The sequence below is a fragment of the Aquila chrysaetos genome, chromosome 17 (genome assembly GCF_900496995.4).
Source record: "Aquila chrysaetos chrysaetos chromosome 17, bAquChr1.4, whole genome shotgun sequence".
Lineage (NCBI taxonomy): Eukaryota > Metazoa > Chordata > Aves > Accipitriformes > Accipitridae > Aquila > Aquila chrysaetos.
Window position 1 is genome coordinate 15,787,501 of NC_044020.1, and position 23,578 is coordinate 15,811,078.

Consider the following 23,578-nt stretch of genomic DNA (forward strand, 5'->3'; position numbering starts at 1 on the left):
GGTATCCAACATTTAAGACCTAGAACCATTCAAGATGCCTGAGTCACCCTTCCTTCTTAATCACTGTAGGGAGGGGCTTTACATGCAGTTCTTGCACTAAATATTCTTCAGGAAAAATGACGGATTGGTGTGTGTAAAGAAAGGAATTGGTTTAAGATTGGTCATTTGACTCCTTGTGCTAACAGGGAACTCCCAATTTTTAATGTATATACTTTTTAGAATTTTACTATTCAAGAGTCCTGTGAATATTATCCCCCTTCTACTTTATCTGTCAGCATTGTACGCTTTTCTTCCCTCTCAATTTTCCAAAAATAGAAGAAAAAAAAAAATAGAGGAAGAAACAAAAATGGCTGGAACGTAAACATTCTGAAGGGGAAGAGGTTCTCAACGTCTTATATTTTAACATATATTTTTGCTGAGTGAAATTGATTTTTTGTTTGAAACTTAATTAAAAGCAGTTCATTTTTCTTTGAACATTGTAATTTAGGAGAAAAATTATAAAAAAAAAATATCTCTTATGGAAAATCCTAAGTTGTGTCTACAACACTTATTTTTACCAGTTTTGGACTAACCGGTTTATTTTGTGATATGGCTTTTTTTTTTTTTTTTTAAGTCCAAGCAAAGTAGAATGGCAATGAGTAGTCACCTAAAAAATCTTGGCTATTTGCTATCAACTCTGTCTGCTCAGAGCTTAAAGTTAGGCTCGGTGGTTGCCAATAAAAACAGAACAGTGGCTACTGTCGCAGCGATGTGGGCAGTGCTGTGGAGGGGTCCTGTGCAGAGGTAAAACAAGAGGGAAAGAGAAACTGGCAGAAGAAACCTGGGTAATGTGGCAATACCAATCTATAAGAGTAGCAGGAGGTGAAGGTGGGAGGAAATACTGCAGACGTTTTGAATGTGGGCAGCTTGAATGTGGAAAGAATGAGCCAAATATTAGTTAGCTAGTATTCAACTGCAGAAGGATTTAGCAGGCAAATCTGTGAGAAGACAGAAGTATTTGAATACCAGCTAAGAAAATAGTTTGCATCCCAGTTTTATTTAGACAGCTGTACTATAAGACACACAATAGTTTAAAAATTAACTGTGCTGCAGTGTGTATGTGTGGGTGGGTATAAATGGCAATAAAACACAGGAGTGTGCCTTTCGTACCTGTGTCTCTTAGATCTGATGCAGCTGTATAACTAATATTTTCATTCTGCAAATGTCTATGTGTAGGAAGAAAATGTAGCTGGTTAAGAGGCCATAAGCAGTTTTAAAATGCTTTCTTGCAGATCTGTATGAACTTCGTGTTTTTGAATGCTGAGTAAGAAGATATTCCCCCTATGAAGATGATTGAGGTAGCCATTAAGCTTAAAGTTCAGGGTTTAAATACAGGATCTCTGTATAATGTTTTCTGAAAAATGGATGCTCTCCTGCAAACTGTTGGTTTGAAATACAGGAAAGATAATGACCCATGCATATACATGATGGATAAGTGACTGGGGTTTATAGGCTGTGTATATGAGGCCCTTCCTCATATACAATGCTGCTAAAGGTGCTGTAATTTCAATTTACTTGTTAGAGGACAAAATACTAAACAGTGGCCATTTTACAGTGTCTTCAGGAGATGAGTCCGTGTCTTATGCTGGTATTCTGTGTATACCGTGGATACAAAAGGCTGGAGCAGAGAGTTTCAGGCGAGCGGTACCTGAGCCGTTTCTGTTTCCAGAGTTGGGTAGTGGAAGTAGCTTTTGCCCCTGGTGCAGATTCTCACGTGAGCCTGACCACCTGAAGCTGCCTGCGTTATCACTCACACCCCATACTTTGATCTAGAAGCAGCAGCTCTCGCACTTGCCCTGCTGTGCTCCACGGGAGCTGGGACACGTGGCTCACGCAGGCAGCTGGGCTGGCACAGAGCACAGCATTTGGGGGGGTTGGTGTTGGAAGTGTGTGACAAGGCGGGGTCCCGTTTTGGGGCGGAGGCTTGGCATCTGTGCACCGTGAAGTACATGGGACGAAAACAAGGGCAAAAGAAGGGCAGGGTGTGGGGAGGATGGAGGGTTACCTGGTGGGCAGATTTGTGGTGGTAAAGGGGGCATAGGGCAGAGGGTCTAGTCTGGCCAGGTGGTGGTGTGCAATACGTGGCATGAATCAGGTGAGGGAGCAACTTAGAGGTATGGTAGATGTAGAAATCGGGAAGGTTTCTCCAGCTGGATGGGTTGTTGCGGGGAGAACAGGAGGAGAATTTGCAGTTTAAGTGAATGAACTTTACAGATGAAGAGAAAACCTTTGAGTTTTAATTAAAGAAGATGGAGCAAGAGGAACAGTGCTATCTCTGTGAACAGTGGCAGGGAGGCAAAAGCAGGTGCTTGCCCAGTGCTGCCAGGCTGGGCACTGAAGATGCTGCATTTGGAAGCTCCCAGCCTTGTATTTTCAACACATCTGCTGACAGACAGTCTGGAGATGAGTTGTCTGTATGGAGAATTCAGTGAAAGCAAGGTATTTTCTCCTTCATACCTAAAATCGAGGAGGAGTGGAACAAAATGACAGTAGAGATATTGCTTGATGAACAAACTTGCAGATGGTATACTTGCAGGGTCAAAAAATCCCTAAAGCTAGTAACATAAGATCTACCTTAGCTTTCGTGGTATTTGGGGCTACTGCTTCAAGACACAAGACATCAATTTTAGGGATATTTTTTCTAAATTAACTCTCATTTCATAGCCGGCTAAGAATTTGCCTTCTCCTCCTATTTCTGTTGCTGTCTGGGGGAATGAAAAAGAATTCCGCTTTTTTGATTTGTTTAATTAAAATGTTTTCCTAAATACATGATTTGACATGTCCAAAGTGTTTTTATTCATTTTTTGAACACCACTTAAAAGATGGCAAGAGCATTGTATCCCTTTAACACTGTCTTCTACCTTACTATAGATCTTCTCTAAAGTCAGTGTGATAATGTGACTCCCTATCATAGAGCATTCACTTTCCAGAGACCTTAACCAGAGACATAAAGTCATGGTCATTCAGGTAGGGAAGGACCTCAGGAGTACAACCTCCTGCTCCAAGCAGTGTCAACACTGAATTCAGACTGGTTGCTGCACTGGGCTTTGCTCAGCTGGGCAAGGTTGAAAACCAAGGTTGAAAAATCAAAGCAATAGGGCCTGTAGAAGACAGGAAGCTATTAGTACTGGTAATTAAGGACAAAAATATTTTACATTTTAGTGACTTGGCATGTTTAAGCTTAGCACAGGCTCGTTCTTTTATCTCATGATGCTGTGCTAAAATCATCTTGGCAAAGCAGGTGGCTAAGAAGGGTGTCAGCAAAGAAGCAGCTGCAGTCTCATCATTTAGTCTCAGAAGTGCCTTCCACTTCCTTATTAAAGGGGCATATAGGGCAGTGATATTACCCTAGAAGGACTTGCCGCCCTGTTTGCTAGGGCCACAGCTTGCCTTTGGAGCTTGTACTGAAACCACCCCCTCCCCAACACCCACGCGCGCCGGCTTTTCTCTTTCTACGGCACAGTGTTTCATGTATTGCCCCATTAAAACACTTTCCTTTGTTAGGGAGTTCTCATTCCTCTTTAATTATGTCCTCCAGAGTGGCATTCAAGGATAGGTTATTTTCCTTCTTTGTAGAGGATGTGGAATAATTTTCCCAAGGCAGTTTTAACTTCCCCTTTCCTTTAGTAATTCTAGTGTTTTAAATTACTCCTTTAATCACCGTCTCAAAGTAATCACCATGCAATAACCTGTCCTGTGATTCTGACTCAGGAGTCAGAAACTTCCCCTTTTCTGTGGCTGAGGAGGTGACTGAGAAATGACCATTTTGTAGTTTGTTTTTAAAACAATTTATTAATTTTGCTCTTTTTTTCTTTCACCTACTTTTTAAGAGGATCTGAGTTGGAGGAGGGATAATGTTTCCTGGATGCTTCAAATTTCCCTTCTTGTTTTAGGATTTTTGATTAACTCCTCAGTTTTAATGATTATCATCCTCTGCAGAATTCACTTCCATTAAAAACCATCTTTTCCAGATCTGATTAAACTCTCTTTATTTAGCTCTTGTTGAGCCCTTTGTGATATGTGGAATCCAGCAGGGCTACAATTAACCAGCTCCACTCCTCAGAGAGTAGCTTGAAGCCACCTTTTAAAAAAACCTATAGAAAAGAAATAAATGTGTGGTCTCCATCTCTGTGAAATGGCAATGCTTAAAATAATAGATTACCATACTTGCCTAAGAATACATGGGGCAGCCTTTTTTTTTCTACAGAACCAGTTCAGCATATTCTTTCTTGTGTGGGCTTCACTTTCATTCTTTTCTATTAACTTTGCTTTCATGGATCCCAAACAAAGAGAAATCGTTGATAGCGATGTTCAACATTTGTTCCTGGACTATAGTTTTTGTGCTGCCAATTTACAAGATTTGACACGCAAGAATCCCAGTACAATTTGTTCAGAAAATTTTAAATACCTTGGGATTTCTTCCCACTTTTTCTGCAGTTTGCATTCACAGTTCTTTATTTTAATTTAGTCAATTTTTAGCTATATCCATAGGATGGCAGCTTTGCGTGTAATGTAGGTGGTGCTGAAACGGATGGTGAACATCTGTATGAATGAGACATGAAGGCAGAAAGTGCAATCTGTTTTTGCAGGTGACAAGAAACCATTCCCATAATATTTTCCACCTGCCTTGAGGAAGCTGTCTTGTTCTTTGCCCATTTTTGAGAGGGTGATTTTTCACGACTGGCTAGTACATTATGGACTTAATTTCTCTCTCTCTCTTTCTCTCTCTCAAAGCCTTGGAATGTGCGACTACTGGGGGCAAGATGTCTTCCTTTTTTGAGTGGACTTTTGGGAAATCCTTCTTCTTGTGGGAAATCCAGACTTCTCTCATCTGGCTTTGGAGATGTCAGGGAATTTGCCAGTGAACCTTGTTAACCACCGAAGAACTGTTTTCAGAGTGCAGATGGACCTGATTTTGATGTTTCTTATCTAAGTCATATTCTTCAGAGCAAGAAGTCTAGGTGTTTTCAAAGTATGTACTGAAGGAAATGGTGTGAACAATTTGAGCATGATCAGGCGTGCACAGGCCTTGCTTCTAAGGCAGGGACCATCCCTGGGTTGTGAGGAAGCGGAAGATATCTTGCATTTTGGACAGTGACTGGCATAACAGGATTTTTGCTGTACAAAATTACAATAAATTGTTTAGATAATATTTCAGGAAAAAGACATTGTGTGCAAGCTAAGGGTGCCTTCTAGGGAAGAACATTCTCTCTCAAGGAACACACCTTGTCTGCTGATTGAAACAACACTTTACACAAAATACATGCATTTAGAAGGACTGTGCAACTGCACATGGGAATGTGTGGCAGAATAGCTGGCACTAACATGGGGCTAATGCTTTTGTCCTCTCCGTCCTCTTGGTTTCACCCTACAAATAAAAAGATGTTCTGAATCGTGATGGAGGCAAGCCTGGGACTTGCCCTCTCTTAAGTCTGGAAGGACCAGTCCTAGATTAAAAGTTGAATGGTAATTTGTATATTGGTAATTAGCACTGGTAAAGTGAGTTCTGACACTGAGAGGCCTATTTCCCAACAGCCTGTTGTTGTTCTCCCATTTTACTGAGGCAAAACTGACTAAATCCCATTAATAAGAAACCCAAGTAGACTAAACCTTTTAAATCTGATGGTAGAGACCATATCTTAGAATGTTGCTTGCTGAGGACCTGGTCAGACTCCATGTGCACATGCACAGAAACCAGCTCTACTGGAGACCATGGGACAGTCAGTCATGCCCAAGTTTTTGAAAAAGACATTGAATACATACCATACTAGCCAGTTGTGAAAAATCCCACCCTTAAAAATGGGCAAGGAACAAAATGAGCAAAGGAAGATCTAAGGCTATACTGTTCACTAAAGTCCTTCCTATGCATGCAAAATTTCTGTACAATAATTTCTTATATTTTATACTATGTGTTTCAGTATTCCAGATACTCAAAGATAGGAACCTACTTTGTTTCTCTTACATGTATAACAAAAAGCTGGGAGAATGAATCCATTCCAGAAGTGAAATTTGGTGGTAATAGCTTCAAGCTTTGAAATGAGTAACTTCTTTTAAAAGAAGCAGATGGCTAATCATGAAGAAAAAAAATTATATGAGGTCACATGATGACATTTACTTTTTTAAAAGAGAGTTTCTTTTGCTGCCATTACATATGTTTTCTATGAAATGCTATCTTGTGGCCTCTGTCATTTTGAGCCAACATGGACTGACACTGCCATAACCCTGCGTTTTCCCTCCCATAACCTCACCCCCGTCGAGTCATTTCTGCATCTAGATTTCTGTGGCTTAAGTGGTGAACTGGATCTCAGAAACTGAGATGAGTTAAAATAACAGAGGATAATATTAACTGAAAAGAGGCATTTCTAACGAGGGTTCAAACCAGTGTTCATCCCCTCTCTCTGGTCCAGTTGAAATAACCCCCTTGAATGGCAATGACAAACAGTGGGGTCAGAGAGTTGATGGGGCAGGTGGGACACAGAAAAGATTAATCTGAAGGTACTGCAGGAAGAAGACTCTGAAGCAGTGACCTAATTAACATGCTGAGAGGTCTGAGCCAAGTTAAATTTCTTGGCAGTGTATGAGGGTTTTTTGTTTATCTGTTCTGTTGTGTTCCCCCCCCCCCCATTATTTTTTCGTAAATGACTGCCTTGAGAATTTTGGGTTAAAGATCCATCGTTGGTTTAGTCTCATGTGGAGCACTTCAGATGTAAAGTCCATTCACCCCTCAACCCCAAATTTTGTAGCTCCAAAGTAAACCCCATATTATGCATGCATGCATGTCACAAGTAAATAACTGAGCAACAATGAACTAACAGGGGTCAAGATATATAAGAAGTTCAGCAGATGTATTACAGCAGTGACTCAGGAGGACAGCATATTAGTAAATTAGGCTTTTGCCAGATGTAAGAACTGATCCTTTTTCAATTGGGTATCATCTGAAAGGTCAAGAAGTAATGAAGCATGGGCGTACAGATCCCCTATTGCCATGTGTTGCTACAAACTCTTATCTCATAATGCACTAGCAGTTACAAGATACCAAACATAATAAACCAACATCCTGTGTGTGTCCTAGGTGCAGATCAATGATCTAAAGAGTATTCTGCAAGAAATGACAATGGATGGAACAGTAAGGAAGAGGCATTTTATACTGGATTCCTGGATTCCCTAATTTTATTGTTTCAGTGTATTTGCAGTTTTCCCATATTTCACATTCCAGTGCTCTCCTGTGATGCAACTGAGTGCTGTTTACTCTTGAATAATTATCAAAAGATCAGAAGCCAAATCCTCTTCTGATTTACACCAGAACATATTAAGCTACCTCTGTTGATTTTTAGCTAATTTGGAGTCACTCCAAGTGCATACTGGTGTAACTGACAGGAGAATTTGGCCCTGTATCTCTACAAGAAATAATTTCCTAGATGGATACGAGTCCTGGTACTAAGGTAAATGTGACAGAAAAGCTGTGATTAGGTTGGATTGACTTCCACACTAGAAACCTTTTTTGTAAATACTATATATAAATACCAGAAAAATGCTGTTTGTTTTATATATCTGTGGATAAACACAATTTTATTAGAGCTACCAATATGTAATAAGGAAAGTAGCCATTTTAAGTAACAGATGTCCTATAGCAGCCCCCACAAAACAGAGGAAGGAATAAAACCATCTTAAAAATATTGTTGAAAAAGGAGTTCCACATTACCACTAGTAGACCTTGTTTTCTTTTGCTGAGCACTTTCAACATCTAGACATTGGTTGTTCAAATTGCATCCCCTCTATTATTAAGAAAAATTCAGTAAGGATCACACTTGTCCTTTGGATATAATCCAGTTGTTTAAATGGGCACACCACTTCTTGAATCAGAGGGCAGATTTTGGATGACCTTTCCTAAGGGTTTTTTTTTTGCAATGCTTATCGTAAGTGATAAAGTGATTCCACTTACATGTAGATGTTTATATTGCACAGTCTAATTGTTGTTTCCTAGTTTTGAGACAAAACCCGTAAGTTCTCCTAACATCCTCTTAAACCATCAGTGAATCATTGCAACTACTCTATTTTTTTCTGAACTTCTGCTTTCCTCAAAACAAAGGGAAGAAGGGAAACAAGCTTAATTGGGTAGACTTGGCTACATTAATACAAATCAAATTAATATTTTCTCTTCCTCATCATTACAGATTACATATTCATGAGGGTTTTTCAAGTGCCTTTGTATGGTAAGATAATATTTAATATCCACCATGACCAACTGTTCTGCTCCTGTAAGTTTTTTGTACAGTAATGTATCTTTTCCTAAAATCCTTGGTCAGTGGTTATTTCTGCTTCACTTGATTGTATGTGTATTATCTCTTCTAGTCTTGTTGAGATCAGTTCCCCATTCATTGAGATAACTGTAAAATCCAAAACCTGGTTTACTTTTTCACAGATGCTGACATACACACTGCTGCCTTTGTTCTGTTTGGTCTCCTCTTGGTCTCTTCTTGCTTGCACTACTGGAGACCGTGTTCCAAGTTCCCATTTGCTACTGCGCTACTGCAGGCAGTAATGTTTCAGAGATTTTCCCTCAGGACCAATACTCTTCTTCACTTTGTCCTTAGTGAAATGTAAACCAAATCCCAGCTAAACCCTTAGTGTGGAGTGCATGCTGCAACAAAATGCATGAAACTTAATATTCATGGTCTGGGTGTTTGTGCAATTCAGACACTATCAGTGAAGTACGTCACTGCTGAAGGCCAGAGCATCAGTCTAAAGATTTTTCTACAACATTAGATGCCTGCTTGTTAGCTTTTTAATTATGTGGAATGGACTGTGAACTGTTTACACCTCTACCAATAGCAGTTACTCACATGAGAGACCCACTGAAGTCACCAATGGAAGTAAGGCGCTCCATATGTGGTTCACTGTGATAAGAGTATTAGTCAAGAGTTCCTACATTACTGCCACTGGATTTTTACTTTCTATTGTGTTTTTGAGCTCTGAGTATTTATTCCATGTGAGTTTTACCCCAGTCAGCTGTTTTAGCCCCGACATATTCTCACTCCCCAACAACACAATTTTAAACCCCACAAATAATAGTATAAATCAAAAGTAATATGCTGGAAGACATGAATCATAACATTTGAGACAGCATCCCTGTCTGCATCTGTAATTCATTCTGATTTATTGAGAAGAAAACAGGGCAAAAAGTTTCTGCATTTTGCTTTGGCTCCTTTCATTTTTTAAATCCATTGTTAGCAACTAAGCTGCAATCTATGATCAGAACTCTATGATGGTTTACGTGTACTGTCAAGTACCAGTGGAAGCTACTCTTCTGTGCAACACAAACACTTACTAATCCATACAGTCGCCTTGAAACTGAAGGGTTGTTTCAAAATTAACCTTGACTTCAGCACAGAGTCTCTTAAATTGTGTTCAGTTTCTATGCATATGTTTTAATTCAGACATTCTAGTGTACAAATAAACTATATGTCTGGATAACTTGGGAACTACTGAATGCACTTTGATATTATGCAAGATCTTGTTAACTTTATGTTTCATTGCCTTTTTTGCAGAAAGGGAGAAGGGGAAATTGGATCAAGGTCTTAGTTTACTGCTATTCATCAACAGTGTGAAAAAAAATCAAAGCCACATTAATAAACTAAATATTACCTCCCACTGATCGCTGGCTACCAGGCAGATAGAGTTCTTTCTGATGGACTCCTAAGAGGGTCTTCAATAAAGTAAAATATTGAGCTTGACGTTTCTCTTGCTTGCTGCCAGGAAGGTCTAAATTGAGTCCCAGTTGTTTTTCAGATTAATCCATTTGAGAGTATAGAATCTGGCAAGAGTATTTTACAACTTTTTGAAAATGTGTTTAAGCTTAATATAGTTTGGGGTATTTCATGTATGTGTGCTTAATTATAAAACACTCATCTTATATCAAGTACAAGGTATTAGCATGAACGCCTAAGGAGACTTGGTAGAAATAAGCAAAGTACAGCGGCAAAAAGCAATGCTCAGCTTGGATGAGGGACAGAGCCAAAGCATCTGCAATGTTTTTCTGAAATGTTGCCATGTTTTAAAAGTGATGACTGCTCCTGCAGTACTTCTGTTCCTGGGGGCCTGGTTCTTCCTCTTGTTTACACCATTTTTAGCTCAGTTGACTTGAGAATTAATTATATTCCTGTAAATCAAGAGAAGGAGGAGACTTTGGCTCAATATTCTCTGTCAACTGGAGAAATGTAATAACTCTCTGGTGTGGACTGTAAAAGAAATCTGAATATAGAATGAAGGGTCTAAGAGTTTAGAGGCCATCTTCAGTTCCAAACCCCTTCTTTTGAAGCTTGGTGAAGGATATGGCAGTTGCACATGTAAAGAAGTGTTCAGCTTCATGAGCAATTAGCTTTCGAGCTCTATATGACTGTATTGGGACTTACAAGTGGTATGATCTAGAGCTGGCTGTTAATTTTTCAACCCAATATTTCTCCCTTAGAATAAAAACCACATAGTTCACTGAAGCTGAAATTACTTTTTACTGAAAAGCATTGGTTTTGACTGAACTTTTGAAGGGAAGACTTTTTCATCTACGTTGGAATTTTGGGAGGAAGTAAAACCCCATCCCAGATTGGAAAATGTCCTCCTGGTTGGACAAGCCACAGGTGGGGGAACTGAGGGGAGAAGAGGGTCTTGGACGCTCTCACATGGCGAGGGAAACTGCAAACACTGCACAACTGGTTGTTCTGATCTTCATCCTCCTGTCCCTCCCTGTGGTCTTCCTGAATGGGAGGTGGTGAGGAGTTTTTATTTCCTGGAAGTCTTAGACATGTTAAAGCTCTCTGAAGACTCTTCTCTTAATGCGTCATCTGTTTCTGTGATAGAAGCCTCTGAATCACTAAAATTTTCCTGCTTGAGTTCTGACCCTCTGAGTATTTTGGGCTACACCTCAGAGACCTACCATTATTCCTCAGGTTATATGATGCTTTTTCAACTTACATTAGAAAATTGTTCCACCTTCTTCAACTCTCTTTGCTTTGTTTCAGAGGCTTTCACAAAGCTCTGCTCAATTTTGATCTGTGTATACAGTCTAATATATATATACACGCAAGTAAGACAACATGCATCATATATATATATATATATATGTGTGTGTGACATGCAAAAATAATATACTACCTCACATTCTGTCTGTGGATAGAGAGCAAAGTCTCTGACAAAATGTAGCACAGCTCATTGCTTGTTCTGACCATAGTAGCATATAATTCTACTAAAGGCAATGAGAGGAAATTTGTCAAAGTTACCAAACTTCCTTCTACTGGAAGCATAGCCACTCTCTGACCTTGGTATGTTGCCAGTACATCTGACAATAGAGTATAACAAATAATCTAATGCTGATCACAAAAAATAGGAGGGAGAGATGTGTTTTATGTAAATTAATTTCGTTTTTAGAATTAATTCCTTGGCATGGCTGGCAAGCATAACAACCACGGAGATTTTTTCCTTCTCTGGCTCTCAGCTGAGTTTAATATAGCACTGTTGTTAGCCCTATAAAAATTAGTCCACTATGGGAACACACTTACTGCATGATAAATCATATCACATGGATGCAAATAGAACAAGGTTGAATTGGCACATAGCATGTCTGTGTAGAAATAGCCAAAATCGAAAATGGTTTAAAATCCCTAGGTGAATGACTGTACACATGGCTATACAACAGGCTAAATATCTACTCAAAGACAATGAGAAGCAGGGTACCCTCTTTTGCTTCTGAAACTTGAGTGAAATTTCTCAAAATTATGACCAAACTTGTCCTTGGAGATAATTTATTATTTATTGAATTTTGGATTTAGATCAAGATTGATTTGAAAGTGTGGTAAGATAACTGAAACTGTTAAAAAAACCCTATCTTGGAAATATTATGGTTATTAAACAATGGAATTTCAGTAAGTGCCTATGAGAGTGGTTACTGGAAAATTAGCTACTGGTTATATTTTGAAAACAAAGTTAGAGTTGAGCTTGCCTTATATAAACAGGAATGAATAACATAATTTCTGTTTTTCTGACTCCTCAAGGCATTGGAGATTTTATTTTAATCTGACAGATCTTAATGGCTTTTAGAAAGATGTTTTGTGAAGAAAATTTCAAGACATTGTCCAAGAAAACCAGTCCAAGATTATTCTACCATCTGTGGGCAACTTGGATGCACACAGACATTAATCTATCTACTGGTCATGTCTGGGGTTTACTGACGAAAAAGCTCCTTTATTAAAAATGCCACTTTCTGATCCTTAGTGCTCAGGAGGGCTTAAGCCATAATGTGACATCTGTTGGCTCAACCAATTATGTATAAGGCATTTTTGATGCAATGGTTTTGTTAGAACATGCCAAAATCATTGAAACTTTAATTGGAAAAAATTTCACAGGTCCAGATTTTAATTTCCAGAGAGAGAGGGAAGAAGAAGAGAACTGAGTTCATTCATTTCAGAAGAGTCAGTAGTTAAGACATCCATCTGCTGTGAGAAGCCAGACTCATATGCCTGCTCTGCCATATTCATCTTCACTGGCCTATGTGAGTCCTTTGAATGGAAGTCTTAGAACAGCCTGGCCTGGTGAGTAAAACTGATGTTGGAGTAAAAAACCGTGTCTTTATTTTGCATTAGACAGTAAATAAAATGGACATCCTTGGCAAAATAAAAGTCTGTTTGACCTCCCTCTAAGCAGTCTGCCTAAGTCCTGTAACAGGCTGGGGATGAGTTGTTATGGAGATTAACAGTGCAAGAAGAAAGACAATGTATGTTTAATGTAAAAGCAGAGAATTGACCCATAGCCTGACAGTACTACTATTGAACTATGAATACCACTATAAACACAAGTCAGGGAAAACTATTCTGAGAATAGAGCATGCAGAGTCAACTTTTGAGGTCACAAGCACCCTAAGACCCAAGCTAGAGCCATAAATGTCAGCATCAGTGTGTCATGGTCCCCTTAACTGCAGACTGGCTAATCCGAAACCACATAAAAGCACCAGTTCCTGATGTAACAGAAAATGTCTAAAGCTCTGAACTGTCTCTTGGTGCAGCTGCATTAGAGTTTTAATCCTGTCCAGGAGTGTGGTTTGATGTGAAAAATCTTAGTCCCCACCTGCTGTGGTTTACACCACGGTGAGGTCTCCAACCACAGAAATGTATTCCCTTCAGATGAAGTTAAACTGGAATATGTGCTCTAGGAGCATCTTTAATGGACTCTAACCACTAATAGAAAATCAGTGGACAGACTAGGGCTATTTACTGCCTATGTTGGCAATAAGCCATAACCAGAGTTAGCCAAATGTCAGATTTTGTTTTATTATTCTATTCTATTCATTAGTTCTGAGTTTCTCAGATATACATAATTTTAAAACATAATTTCCATAATCAAGGACTCAAAGAAGACCACTTCAAAACCACTGAACTATATTTTTCTAAGAAAAAGTATGTCACTAAATGATGTAAACACATATTGAAAAGGGTGTTCTAATTATACAGAGGTGCCCTTTTAGAGTTCTGATTTTTTCTGTTCTACCTCAGAGCCATAGACTTTGGAGTCCTTTTCCAAGGATTTTAGGCTCTGACCCCCGTCTGCTTTGTACAGACTGTGGAAATTCAGGAAGGCAGGGTTCCAGTCTTGTCACTCAGGGTATTGGAGATCCTGCCTCACAGCTCTCAGCAGAGCCAGGTTTTCACATGCCCGGCAGCTGGTTCATGGATCACAGCCTGCCTGAGGCTCAGTCACAGCCTCTGGAATTTTGTGGTCATGAACTCTACAATAGTCCCGTAGGCAAGCCTCACCTGCACTCCTGCAACCATGGATCACATAGAGTCTCCCAGACCTTGGGCTTTCCTTTCTGTGCTTGAGATAGCCTGCTCAATGGGTCTGCCACATACACCTTACACCCTGCCATGCCCTGCTAATACCAGGCACCTGGCTCTGGAAAAGCATACAAAAAGTCCAGGGCTGCTTTTACTGGCATTCAGGTGGTCTCAAGCTTTTCTTTGTGTGATCCTCACAGGTAACTGCTTATCCTGACAAGTTCTAGTGCTGATACTTGCAGGAAAGGAGGATGTGAATATGGCACATAGAGGGATCCGCTGACTCTCTTCACTTAGATCTTCTACAGCAGGAGTTGGAGAGGGATGAACTCATGTCTCTGCTCATCATCCGTTCCTGATATCAGCCAGGAATTTGAATATATGTGCATAAAACTCAAGAAGATCTCCAGGGAACTCTTTCTTAAAAGAAAAAAACCCCCGATTCTCATCTAAAAGCAGATGCCATGTATTGGAGCGTCCACAAACTGTTTACAGATTGCATGATACAATCTGAAGGTATGTTTGATGCAAGCCTTTAAAAACATAGTGGCCAAGAAACTGAGAAGGTAGGTGTGGAGAACTGGGACAGTAGATGCCTGAACACACTCTAGGCCAGCAAAGGAAGGTAGAAGCTGGTTGCATTTGAAGGGTACAAGTCGATCAGGGAAGGACTGCTTCAAAGAAGAAACTGTGAAGAGGAATTCTTTATTTCTTAGGAGACTTTGAAAAACACATAGAAATTTCTTTGAAAAAAGGGGAGGTGGTGATGGTGGCCCATCTCTAGGGCCACCTGAAAACTGTATTCACCGGCAGGATGGCCACCCCACCCCTTTGGGTTTGTATTCGGTCAAAGGGAGTCCTCCTACAATAGATGTGAAACTATTGGGCTGTCCTCCTCATCTACATTAGAGAGAGATCTTGTTTCAAAAAGGAAAGAAAACAACCTCTCATATCATTCTGTCAATTTTATTAGAACATCTCTTTCTGCCACCTCATCTGACATTCTATTCTTCATTTTAAATAAAAAGGTTGCAAAGGTTGACATCCTTGAAAAAACAAACCCCAGATCCAAACCACTAGTAAGAATGGAGACATAGACATATTACAGTAGTATATGAAGATATAAATGGTGCCTGTATGCTCCATTATTAATTGCTTTCAATAAGAGATTAGGTTTATAGGTATTTCTACCTTTGATTTTTTTCCCAAACTCCTATTGAAAGGAAAAATGAAGCTTTAAAATTTAGAAGGCTAAGCATCTCTAGCCTTAAATAGCTGAATTTTCATGTCTGTACCAAAACTTTTATGCAAAAAACATCCCGCCTAAAAGAAAGAACCTGTCTTTATAACCTAACTATTTACACTTTTAAAACATTATTTTCCTGAATAACGGGTTGTGCAAATATACCTTTTACAGCCCTCAATCTTTGCTTTTCTAGCTTCAGATCATTCTGATTTTTGAACTACTGATCAATGCTTATCCTACCAAAGCCAACGTGAGATGCTCGATTCCTATGATAATCATGGTCTAAAAAATTTTCTAAAGAAGCTTGTAGCCCAGCTGGCTGGAAAACTAAGGCCCTAAATATGAGAACTCTATATACTATCACTGTAAGGGAATAAGTGAAACATCATCAATAAAGAAATTTTTGTTTCATATGTAACATAAGTCAAATGTTACAAGAACAAGACTTGCATGAAGCATTTCTAACACTATGTATGAACCCAAGGGGGAAAAAAAAGGTGTAGTTAGTAATGTTCATTAATTATAACTATTTCTTATATCTAAGTTTTCTTGTGTCCTGCATTTTAGACAGCTGCCTATTTTGAAACATCATTATTATGAGATAGTTGGCTGTCTCTTTTTTGTTATGGTGAATAAACTTGTAGCATCTGTGACGTTCATGTGATTCTTATTCCCATTGGAGGATGAAGTTTCCTTTGGTGAAATGAGATCCTGGCAAAAAGGGCTATTAATAAATGTAACTTCTTATGCGTAGCAAAGTATTTTGTGTACTTGCAGCATGGGGAATTCTTCAAATGGTTTTCTTTTATGAATAATTGTAAATTTAATGTTGGCATCAATAACTTCTTTAAATGGCTCATTCTATATCTGAGTTACACACTTCTTAGCAGCACAGCTCAGCTTTGATGAATCTTGTGCATAATTTTAGTTTATACCATGTGAATACAAAAGCAAGGAAGATGCTAGAATTGTTCAAATTACCTGCCTCTTAAATGGTTTGGGGAAAAAGAATGCATTACACTTTGTCAATTAGATTGTAAAACACAAGGGAATAAAAATTTTTTGTTTATTTGATTGCAAAAGAGATTCAGAAAAATAAAAGGGCAGAACACCTACTGAAGAATAAAGTTTTCTCAAAAATAAATGTTCAGATCTAGACAAGAAGGATTTTCCTGAAAACAACTTTCTTTTAAAGTATGTGGGTTTGCTATAGACAACTCCAACTGTACCCAAACAATTGCTTGAAGCTGTGATGTTACTTGCTTATGAGGCATTTCCATATTTTAATTAGAGTTCTATCCACATACAATACAGCACAGGGTAAAGGAAGGTACAGCTACAGCTTGAATTGTGCTGAAGTCAATGTTTATAACTGTTATCCTCAAAAAGGAAGTTTCTGTACATGGTGTCATTCCAACAGTTCAATGTCTGTGAAGAAGTTTTACTGTTAGGGCTTTAAACATCCTTCACACCCCATTATGGTAAACAGCCTACAAGTCAATGTCTTAAGCTGGCTTTGGCTGAAGCCATTGTCTCGGTTTCTACCAAACAGTTCAGGAGCAGGATCAGCTTCTATTCAAATCAATCAACAATAACAAAATGGAAGATAAGTACTCAAATGTGGGATCTTTTGGGAGATATGGAGCTGAGCAATTCATACAAGCCAGAAATCTATTCCTTTTCTCAGCTGAATAACTGAGAAGAAGCAAAAAGAAGAAGGGGGAACAAAAAGAAGGGGGAAAAAAGAAGAAGGGGGAGAAAAGAAGAAGGAGGGGGGAGGAAGAAGGGAAAAACCAAGTTTTCCTGGGTTTTACTGAGAGGGAGGTAGTCCTCTGCAACTTGCTTTAGCACTCCCTTTTATCTGTGTACTATGTGACCTCCAACTACAGAGGTTTGACATGTAATAATCAGAAAATCACGGAATAGTTGAGTTTGGAGGGAACATTTAGAGTTTGCCTATCTGGACCTCCCTGCTCAAAAGACAGTCAGCTACAGCAGGTAGCCCAGAGCCACATCCAGTCAGGTTTTTAATGTCTCCAAGAATGGAGACTCCACAGCCACTCTGGACAACCTGTTCCAACGTTCAACCTCCCTCACAGTAAAAAAAGTTTTTCCTTAAGTTTGACTGGAAATTCAGTTTGTGCCCACTGTATCTTTTCTTGTCACTGGGCACCATTGAGAATACACTGACTATGTCTTCTTTACACCCTCTCATCTGGTATTGATACACATTGATCAGATCCCCCATGAGCTTTCACTTCTCCAGGCTGAACAGTCCCACATCTCAGTCTCTCCTCATCTGACAGAAGCTCCAGTCCCTTAATCATCTCTGCAGTTCTTCACTGGACTCACTCCAGAACCTCATTTGTTGCTCTTGTACTGGTGAGCCCACAACTGAACCCAGCACTCCAGATGTGGCCTCACCAGTGCTGAACTGAGGGGAAACATCACCTCCCTTGACATATTGGCAATGCTCTTCAAATCAACCCAGGGTGTTGTTGGCTTTCTTTGCCTCCAGGGCACACTATTGGCTCATGTTGAACTTGCAGTCCACCAGGACCCTTGGGTCCTTTTCTGCAAAGCCTCTTTCCAGCTGGTAGGCCCCCAGTGTGTACTGACACATAGAGTTATTCCTCACCAGGTGCAGGACTCGTACTTTGTTGAACTTCATGAATACCTATTGGCCCATTTCTCCAACTTGTCAAGATCCGTCTAGATGGCAGCACATCCAACTGCTCCTCACAGTTTTAGATCATCTGTAAACATGTTGACAGTGCATTCTGCCCCATCATGCAGATCATTAATGAAGATGTTAAACAGTGTTGGCACCAATATCGACACTTGCAGTACACCCCTGGTGACTGGTTTCCAGATAGATTTTGAGCTGCTGGTCATAACCCTTTGAACCTGGCAGTTCTTCCAGTTTTTAGTTCACCTCACTGTCCATTTATCTAGATCATAATTCATCAGCTTTTCTGTGAGGAAGTTTTGGGAGAGAGTATTGAAAGCCTTGCAAAAGTCAAGATAAACAGCATCTACTGGTCTACCCTTACCCACTGAGTTAGTTGTTGTCATAGAAGCCTATGAGGTTGATTAGGCATGATTTCCCCCTCATGAATCCATACTGACTATCCCTAGTCACTTTTTTGTCCTTTGTGTGTTTAGAAATAGCTTCTGGGATTAGTTGCTCTGTCGTGTTCCCAGGGATCAAGATGAGCCTGATAGGCCTGTTCCCCAATCCTCCTTCTAGCCCTTCATGAAGACAGGGGTTTTGCTTTCATCCAGTCCTCAGAAACATCTTCCAGTCACTATGATCTTGCAAAGAGAATCAAGTGTGGCCTTGCAATGACATTCGTCAGCTCACTTAGCTATTATGGGTGCATCCCACCAGGCATCATGGAGTTGCGTGTGCCTAGATTTTCCAAATACACGTTAACCAGGTCCCCCTTCCCCAGGGATAAATCATGATTGCTTCAGACATTCCCACACATCTCAGAGACCTCAGATTCCTGAAGACAGGTCTTATCAATAAAGACTGAGGCAGTGAGGACCTCAGCCTTTTCCATAAACCCTGTCACCAGTCTCCTGACTCATTCAACATTGGGCCCATATTTTCACTAGTTTTCCTTTCACTTTTAATATACCTGTAGAAGCCCTTCTTGTTGTGCTTACCAGATTCAGCTCTGGCTAGGCTTTGACTTTCCTAATTCCATCCCAGCATACTTGAACAGAGTCTCTATATTCCTTCTGACCTTACTTCCACTTCCCGTATGCTTCTTTCTCATGTTTGAGTTTTATGAGGAGGTCCTTGTTAATCCATGCAGGCCTCCTGCCACCTTGGCTTGATTTTCTGAACTTTGTGATGGACTGTTCTTGAGCTTGGTAGAAGTGATACTTCAAAATCAACTAGCTTCCCTGGACCTCTCTTCTCTCATGGACCACACCCCACAGGACTCCTCCAAGCAGGTCCCTGCAAAGGGCAAAATCTGCTGTTTTGAAGTCCAGAGCTGTGATCCTGCTTTTTGCCTCATCCCCTCCTCTGAGTATCCTGAGCTCCACCATCTCATGCTCACTGAAGGCTGCCCCTGACCTTCTCATTCTCAACAAATTCTTCCTTGTTTGCAAGTATGAGATCCAGCAGAACACCTGCCTCATTGGCTCCTTAATTACCTGTGTCAGGTGATCCTTCAAAGCAGAAAATATTTAAGGATCATATGTGTACTTGAATTAAGCCATCCAGCATCCTAGATAATTCAGGCATCTCACATATAGATACCATGACAAAAAAAGCCATTAATTATTTATCCAGGCTTAGAAGATATGACTAGAAGGTGTCTAGGTATCCTATTTCACCTCTCAGAGTTAAGTTTTATTTTTAGTTGCACATTAGAAAGCACTATTGACACGGCACATCTTTATCAAGTGATGTTTATTTTTATTTTGGAGGTAATGTGGTTCCTGCAGTTCAGCTTATAATTGCCAATATCTTTACTGAGCAGCAAAGCAATGTCAGAAAAGTGCAAAGAGAACAACTACAGAATGAAATAGGTACACCCCTAAAGGACTTAAAAGATAACAAGGTCCTCTTGAAAATGGCTGTTTTCTTCCCTTGTCTTGCCTGATCTTCCTCCTCCTGCCCAGTAGTAGGAAGGCTGGAGTTTCTGGGACCCCAGGGAAGAGTTTAATGAATAAATGTCCTGTGTTCTACATTGTATGAATCCTGCCTTAAAAAAAAAAAAAAGAAAGAAAAAAGTTCTTAAAGTTGATGAGCTATAGATTTGAAGTCTTTCCCTCTGCTCACACATGCCTTGAAAAATAAGATAAAAGACAAAATAACCTCCAGCTGAAATTAATAAAACTATCCTCTTGCAGTTTCGATAAAACATAAAGGCTAGACTTTGAAGAGCTGGAGTCTAAGACATGCTCCAAAATTTAGACTGAGGTTCTTTAGTCCTGATTTTTTCTCCAAACAATGAGCTCTCAGCATTTCTTACTAAAGAGGATAGAAATTTCTGAGGGCTGATATGTCTTGAAAAGTGGGTCTTTTAAAAATGGATTCCACATCTTATTTCAGAAGTAAGTGAAACACCAATTTAAATATGAGGCCTGAGGTCTATTCCTGCAACAGATCAAGTGTGAGCACATCCTTTGCATTGAGTCATTCCCTAGCTAAGTCCTTAGTGCCATGGTGTGAGATGGGGATTAAAGTGGATGGGAGGAGGAGTGAAGGAGGGACACCTTAAGCGTCCATCTTAGAGAGAGATATCTTAGTCTCCCTTTCCCCTTCTGTGCCATCCAAAAAATCTGCACTGTATTTTACACTTTATTTTAAAGCTTTGGTTAAATATTTGTAAGCGGAAGTACATCTTTCTTCTTACCCTTAAGTCTTTGAGTGGTCGTACAAAAATAAGGTTTTGTGACGGCTCTAGTTCCTATGTTCTTTACAGGGCTGATGCTAGCTGTAGCACTTAAGAGTAGTAATTCATCCTTAGTGACCCTAATATTTACAAAAATCAGGCAGACCTATAAAACCCAAAATATTTTTAAAGTATCTCTTCTAAGGTGACATTGGAGCAAAGCCCAAAAGTCTTCGTGACCGCTGCCAAATGAGGGCAACAGACACAGAGATAAGCCTAACTCTGGGCAGGTATGTTTGCTATGTCAGAGTGTATCAAGGTGACAAACTTAATGAGATTTGGTATGAAATTATGGAAGGCTAGAACATGCCAAGAAGAACCATATTCCTAGCTGCATCCACAAAGGATGATAGACAATATATCATGCAACTGCATACATATAAACAGAGGGTCAATACTACAGCAAAGCTTTTTAAGCCACTATGGAAGGCTAAAATAGCAGGTGTTTTACAAACAACATCCTGGCAGGACTATGGTTTTGGGGCCTGCACAGCATTCACTCAATGGGATACTTCCTCCCAGTGATTTATATTATATTGGCCGTTTGGTTCCTGGCAGCACTTGATAACATGTTGGCTGTATGGATAGGCTGAGCCAGTACGATTCATATGGCATAGGAGGTTGTTTCTGTCAGACTTGGTCCTGCTCTGATCCTCACCCTTTTTGCCTTCTTAGTTCTCAAGCGGTGAACGAGCTGTGCATTTCTGAACATGGAAATTAACTACATTTTCTATGAACTGCATGTTTAAACTTTTGGGAGTTTATGAAATGTACTGCCACATTTTTAGGTGGTACTTATGCAACTTATTAGGGAAGACAGGCACTGTGCTTTCTTATGGAAAGATTAATTCTTCCTTGATATGTCCCTTAGCAAACATAAGAAGAATTTTGTGGATGTGCATGAAACAAGGCAAAGCTACAACAAATGTGACTTCAGCCAGTCCCACTGCCAAAGTCCTAGCAAAATTATTCATTCTCAGATAAATCTTTAATTGGTTCCCCTCTTAATACTATTTCTGGACCCCAGAGTCCTTTCTAAAAAGCCTCTGTGGAATATTTTTCTTCATTTTTAATTAATTATCTGCAATGTAAATTAATGCACAATAGCATTTTTTTAAAGTCAAGAGGAAAGCATTTTCACTGTAAATTAAGATTCCTCCATCAACAATTTTACTGCGGCTAAGCTACATCTTTTCCGTTCTAAGGCTCCAGACTCTCCTTCGTGATGTTGCTCTGCAGCAGTAAAGAAAGAAACCACCGCTTCACAATGCTAAGCACTCCAGTGGGAAACACAAACAGAGTGCATAAACCAAAGCATTCATTTCATGAGATTTTATTAAAAGGTTTCACCTCTAAATTGAGCTGTCATACGCTGTTGGGAAACTTTTTACCACAGTTTATTTTAACTATGTAAAAAAACATTAAAGGAATGAAAATTCTGCAGTTTTTCATATAAAAGGCGTGACCTCTTACACACTACCAGCAAGCTATAGTGCATTTAATCAAATTGGTTCGAAAGTAGAATCATGCCGAATGTGAGGATTTTTTATTTTTTGCTCCCCCCTCAATTCTTAGAAATGACCCCAACCTTGTTAACATGCTGCAGATTTCTGTGTATCTCTGCAGCAGGCTCTTTGGAGTTCACTCAGAGAAAACTACAGCGCATGATTAAAAGATATCCTCTAGATGAGAAGGACGTTCAGTAATTTATAAATCATTCATTTGTGACATAGCTTTATACAGCTTTTCAAGGAATTGCATTAACTGCTTTTGCAGTTTCCTCAAATGTTGCTTTCAGTAGACAGTGTCATAGGTCATTACCAGTTTTTCCCTTATGTAAGCAATTCCAACTTTCTATTAAAAATACTAATTTCCACCCCACTACAGTATCTTTTGAAGTAGCATGTATATTAAAAAAAAAGTCACAAGTTGCTTTGAAATATTAAAGGAATATATTTAAGTGAAGGGCTTTCAGGCAGGTTGTTTTTCTGTATTCCTGATGACAGAAAGATTTTAGCCTACAAAGTCAATAGTAAATTTTATTAAAGTCATTATTTTCCTGTTACAGGCCTTGTGCTTTAAATAAACTATAGCTGACAATGCTGTCTTACATACTGTCATGCTGTAAAACAGCCTTTCTTTATTACCACAGGGACAACTCATTTAGAACTTTGAAAGTGTTTTCACACTGGAGTTGCTCATTTGTGGTGCTGGCCGATGGCTGTTCTTGACGAATACCTTTTATAGCTGGAACTTTCTCCTTTTTTCTTTTGAAGATACAGGGGAGAGGAAAAAAAAAAAAAAAAAAAAAAGAGAACTTGCAATCCCAACATTTTCCTGTTAAAGATAAATATTCTACTCCTGCCATCAGAGACATATCTCAATCTTTCCATATTAATTTTTCTATGACAGCTTGAAAACTCTTACCCTAACCCAAATTTTTCTCAATTACTCTGGTGCAAATTGAAGGTAGCTCCAAGTATATAAAAAGGAACCATTCCTGTTATTCTAATGTTGTTATTTAATTAATATTACAGGCTTGTGCCCCTGGCTGAAGCTATGGTTTCCCAAGACTGTTTTGATAGGAAAGCCAGCAGAAGAAATTTTTGCCCTCTCACTGTACTCACTCCCTCTCTGCCCCAGGCCCCTTTACTAAATGAGACTGGCACAACTATTTACAAGACCTTGACTTTTTTGTAAAATTTCCATTGTAAGCTCAGATCAGTTCAGTCTGCCATTTTACCACATGGTCCTACAAGAAGTAGTACACCTAGGGCTCAAGAGGGGGCTGAACAAGGAGGAGGAGGAAATAGGCGGCCAGGGCAGGACGAGAGGTTTTTTGACTGCTTCTGCTGCTGCTGTGGTCAGTTTTCTGACCCTGCAGGCAAAGGCACAGGGCCTGTCCCACTGGGGATTGTGCTGCGGTGCAGGAGACATCCATCCCTGCTTGCTGCAGGGAGGCCAGCTGATAAGCGTGAAGTTAAGCGTGGGTGTTAGCGCACTGACTCTGAGCCCTAACAAATGAAAGACATGAAGGTGGAAAGAGATGGCATAGG